The sequence below is a fragment of the Piliocolobus tephrosceles genome, chromosome 12 (assembly GCF_002776525.5).
Source record: "Piliocolobus tephrosceles isolate RC106 chromosome 12, ASM277652v3, whole genome shotgun sequence".
Taxonomy (NCBI): Eukaryota; Metazoa; Chordata; class Mammalia; order Primates; family Cercopithecidae; genus Piliocolobus; species Piliocolobus tephrosceles.
The window spans coordinates 18,456,614-18,462,329 of NC_045445.1; the positions used below are offsets into that span (position 1 = coordinate 18,456,614).

General features: G+C 41.8%; 1 pseudogene; it reads left to right on the top strand.

Annotated features, from left to right (window-relative positions):
* The first annotated feature begins 6 nt into the window (after positions 1 to 6).
* Positions 7 to 2,878, top strand: LOC111531597 (annotated as a pseudogene).
* Positions 2,879 to 5,716: the final 2,838 nt, after the last annotated feature.

A 5,716-nucleotide genomic window follows, 5' to 3' on the forward strand; every position in this document is an offset into this window, starting at 1 on the left:
CGGCGCGTGAGGCCGTGGCGCGTTTTCTGGCGGACCAGAAGGCCTAGTCGAACTGCACCTCCGAGCAGGCCTTGGACCCGCTTCGTGCTGAGTACTGAGAAGTTAGTGAGTTGGGAGCGGTGCTAGAACTGCGCGAGAGAAAGCGAGAGAGCTTGCGGGGTGTGAGGGCCGCGGGCCGTCCGGCCGAGCAGCATGAGTCAACAGCAGCCTGCAGGAAAGTTGAGCAACCTGCCCATTAACCCGGCGGAGGAGACGGTTCGCCGCCGAGACGCCACCAATGCAGAGTACCCGTTGCCATCAACAATAAGGATTAGTTTCAAAGATGATGTACAACCTGAGTCTGAAAGAGAAACTGTAAATATGAAACCTCACAATAAGGCATCACTGGCTTTTACAACGCGAAAATTTATGGATATTCTCAAATCAGCTCCTGGAGGTGTTCTTAACTTAAGCCAGGTTGCAGCAAAGCTGGCAGTTCACAGACGAAGAATATATGACATTGTCAGTGTCTTACAAGGAGTCAAACTAATTAAAAAAATGCCTGAGAACCGTATTCAGTGGATTGGACCTGATTTTAATTCTGGAGCAACACCCGAAGAAAAAAAGTTAGAGGAGGAACTTTCCAAATTATCAGCAACAGAAGATGCCTTGGATAAGTTAATTGGAGATTGTTCTCAGCAACTGCGTGAGTTAACAAATGACGAAGAATTGGGAAAACTAGCATATGTTACGCATGAAGACATTCACAATTTGGAACATTTCCAGGAACAGACCATTTTTGTAGCTAGCTCGCCAGCAGAAATCACACTGGAAATGCCAGTTTCTGAAGACTCTTTCTCATTACATGAAAATAACACCAACGGACCTGGTAATGCCTGTTTGTGTCTGTTGAAGGATCACGAAGCTAACGGCACGTCTGAGGGTGCCGGGACTTCATCTGAGGGTGCCGGGACTTCATCTGAGAGCACTGGGACTTCAACTGAGAGCGGATGTACAGAACGCCCTGAAGAAGAAGAAAATCCTCAGCAAAGTGAAAAATTGCTTGACATGAGCAACTGATGACATTTGGGAATTCAGGTATGTTGAGGTTCTGGGGGAACATCCTCTGTGGAGAATTATACATCACATTTGATTCTTACAGCAATGGACATGGAGTGCTCTTGTTTTCGGTTAGTAGCAGCATTACCACCAGTACTATTTTTGAGTAGTTCACGACTTAGATTCCTGAATAATTCTGGTTTGCACATTTGAAAACAACTCAGTGTATAATTATGCACTGCTTTTTGTCTTCGGAATAGACATCTTGCCTCCTGAAATAGCTTCATCACAAAGGATGTCATCAAAATGACAGCCAGGCCTGAAATGGACGGTTGTTTGAGGACGCTATCCTTTCCTTCAGGGATTATGTCATATATCACAAAAGAAATTGCCTTACACTGGTTCATGTTTACAGTTACCGTTGTACATTGGATCCAAATGTGATGTCTTTGTATATATCTGTGTAGAGCTTAAATTACTTATCCACTACTTTCAGGCGACACTTTTTGCCCTTGTACAGCCGAAATAGTGTATATATTGGAAAGTGACAAATTATCTAATTTCTTTGGTATCAATTATTAGAATACTCTGGATGAGGATTAGAGGAGAGTTTTTCCAAACTGCTACATGTAGAAGTATCATAAATGTGCTGTACATTTACATTCATTCATTTAATTGAAGTGTTTTAATATGGTTCCTAATGCTAAAATTGGAGTCGGATACTTCCTGATTTTAAGCTGTCTACTAAATTGCTGTGTCTCAGCAGATTGATGGCATGCTCCAAGGCTTTGGGGCCAAGTATAGAAATGCTATCAAATGATAGATTAATTCATTGTGAGACATAAATTCAACTGTGGGGAAAACTGGAAACTGAAGGTTTTTGTGAGCAGATTTTGTAATATGTTTCTGTATGCAGCCCAGCTCTTCAATCAAAGGGGTTTTACTTATAGTAAGTTCTACCATGCCCTCTCTCCAGCTCCAGTCCCACGTTTCCACATACCTAGCTATTTCCACCTCATTGGGTAAGTCATTTACCACTCTGTGCCTCCGTTAACTCTGTGGTTTGCCATTAGACTATGAGCTCCTTGAGGGACTTTGTTGTAGTTACTCTTACGTCCCAGCACCTTGCACAGTGCTTGTCCCATAAAAAATGCTCAATAATTTTTTTTTAAGAGATGAGGTCTTGCTCAGTTGCCCAGGCTGGAGTGCAGTGGTAGCCACTAACATCTGGGATCAAGCAATTACCCCACCTCAGTCTCCTGGATACCTGGGATTGCAGGTGTGCACTACCACACCCAGCTAATTTTTTTTGTTTGTTCATTTTGTTTTGTTTCTGTAGAGAAGAGATCTGGCTATGTTGCCTGGGCTGTTCTCAAACTCCTGCCTTCAAGCAGTCCTCCCACTTCAGCGTCCCAAAGTGCTGGGATTACCCGCACGAGCCACTGTGCCTAACTTAAATGTTTGAACAAAAACGAGACAGTAAGTGACTATGTTACTGGTTTATATATTTACTATGCTATACTTTTTAGCATTACTTTGCGGTATACTCCTTCTACTATATAGAAAAAAGTTAATTGTAAAACAACCTCAGGCAGTTCCTGCAGGACATATTCCAGAAGAAAGCATTGTTATCACAGGAGATTACAGCTTCATGTTTATTGCCTCTGAAGATCTTCCAGTGGGGAACAAGATGTGGTGATGGAAGACTGTGTTATTGATGATCCTGACTGTGTATGCCTGATCTAATGTGTGTGCTTGTGTCTTAGGTTTAGCAAAAATGTTTAAAAGGTTAAAAAATATAGAGAAAAGCTTATAGAATGCGGATATAAAGAAAAAAATATTTGTGTACATCTGTACAATGTTTGTATTTTAAGCAGTGTTATGAATAAAGTTTATAAAATGAAAACGTTACAGTATGCTAAGGTTAATTAATTAATTAATTAATTTTTGAGACAGGGTCTTGTTCTGTCACCCAGGCTGGAGTGCAGAGGTGCAGTCATGCCTCACTGCCGCCTCAACCTCCTGGGCTCAAGTGATTCTTCCACCTCCGCCTCCCGAGTAGCTGGGACTACAGGCACATGCCTGTAGCTAATATTTGTATTTTTTGTATAGGCAGGGTTTTGCCATGTTGCCCCGGCCAGTCTTGAACTCCTGAGTTCAAGCAATCCACCCACCTCAGCCTCGAAAAGTTCTGGGATTACTGGCATGAGCCACAATTTATTATTGAAGAAAGAACTTTTTTGTTTGTTTGTTTGTTTACAAATTTAGCGTAGCCCAAGTATACAGTGTTTATAAAGTCTACAGTAGTGTAAAGTAATGTCCTAGACCTTCACATTCACTCACCACCCACTCACTGACTCACCCAGAGCAACTTCCAGTCCAGGATATTCCATCTATGGTAAATGCTCTATATTTATTAGGTGTATTAATACTTTTATTTTATCTTTTGTACCATATTTTTACTGTACATTTCTATATTTAAATATGTTTAAATACACAAATGTTTATATGTTCCAATTGCCTACAGTTTTCAGTACAATAACATACTGTACAGGTTTTTAGCCTGGGAGGAATAGGTGATACCAAATAGCCTAGGTGTGTAGTACACTTACTTGTGTAAGTACACTCTATGATGTTCACACAATGACAACATTGCCTAATGATATATTTCTCAGAGCATATCCCTGTAACCACCCAATGAGTTCATTTTTCTCATTGCCCAGATAGAGCCAATTTATCAAGACAGGGAATTGTAATAGAGAAAGAGCTTAAGTCACACAGAGCCAACTGAACAGAAGACCAGAATTTTATTATCACAGCCTCCCACAAAATTCAGAGGTTAGAATTTTTCAAGGATAGTTTGGCAGGCTGAGGAATGGGTAGTGCTTATTAGTTGGGGATACGATCATAGGAGTGTGGAAAATGGTCCTCATGTGTACTGAGTCCACTTTTGGGTTGGGCCACAGGACCACTTGGTGGGTCTGAGTGGAGCCATCGGTTGTCAGAAATGAAAAACCTGAGAAGACATCTCAAAAGGACAATCTTGGGTTCTACAATAGTGATGTTATCTGTAGGAGTAATTGGGGAGGTTGTAAATCTTGTCATCTCAGGAAAAATGGGTGGTAATCGTTTATATCCACACTTTAGCAGAATTCAGTCTCCTCTCATCCTCCTAACCTGATGGTCTTTCACTAGCTTTACAAAGGCAGTTTAGTTTTGGGGGAAGAGTTATTATCATTTAAAGTATATACTAAATTTTGACTGGGCGCAGTGGCTCACGCCCGTAATCCCAGCACTTTGGGAGACCGAGGCAGGCAGATCACAAGGTCAAGAGATCGAGACCATCCTGGCCAACATGGTGAAACCCTGTCTCTACTAAAAGTACAAAAATTAGCTGGGCGTGGTGGCACATGCCTGTAGTCCCAGCTACTCAGGAAACTGAGGCAGGAGAATCACTTGAGCCCAGGAGGCGGAGGTTGCAGTGAGCCCTGGGCAACAAGGCGAGACTCCATCTCTAAATAAATAAATAAATAAATAAATAGTAAATTTCTCCCCAAGTTAGCTTGGTCAAAGCCCAGGGATGACTAAGGGCAGTTTAGACATTAAAGGAAAATGGGGGTTGGTTAAATTAGATCTCTTTCACTGTCGTAATCTTCTCATTGTTATAATTTTTGCAAAGGTGGTTTCATCCTCATCTTTACATGGCACATGACTACATGTATGTGTGTGTGTGTAAATCCCCTAAGTCAAATGGTGTTCCCAAACATTAATGTATATAGACACTGTCACCAGATTATTTTTATGTAACCAAGAGCTTTTTTATATACTTGAAGTGTAAATGGGGTTACTGGCAGTGCTATTCTGTGGTGGACCAGGAATAAAAATCACAGAAGCAGAATAATCAAGGAATAGAAAAATTAGAGCTAGTATGTAGAACTGGGAGTATTGGCCAGGAAACTGTGAAAGGCAGGACATAGACTAGGAATAAAGCACAAAAAGCGAAAGAAGGGTTAGTCAGCAGGGTAAACTACTTCTTTGTTAAGCTCAACATTTCTTATCAGTAACTGGAATAAAGACTGGAAATGGGGTCATGCATGGTGGCTTACGCCTGTAATCCCAGCACTTTGGGAGGCCGAAGTGGGCAGATCACTTGAGGCTAAGAGTTCGAGACCAGCCTGGTCAACATGGAGAAGTCCGTCTCTATTAAAAATATAAAACAACAACAACAACAAAAAAAAACAAACAGAACTGGGGTTGGTGGTGCATGCCTGTAATCGCAGCTACTCAGGAGGTTGAGGCACGAGAATTACTTGAACCTGGGAGGCGGAAGTTGAAGTGAGTCCAGACTGTGCCACTGCACTCCGGCGTCTGGACAAGAGTGTGAGACTCTATCACAAAAAAAAAAAAAAAGAAAAAAGAAAAAGAAAAAGAAACTGAATGTGGAAGTGGCATAAAACTTGGAAGAGGTTGGTTAAATACCTTGCATGACAGCATCAGTTTTCAAAAAGGCCCAGAAAGAAATCTGACTTCCTGGTCCTATCAAGATGAAAGAGCCAGCCAAGCACCGTGGCTCATGCCTGTATTCCTAGCACTTTGGGAGGCTGAGGTGGGTGGATCACTTAAGGTCAGGAGTTCGAGACCAGCCTAGCTAACATGATGAAACCCCGTCTCTACTAAA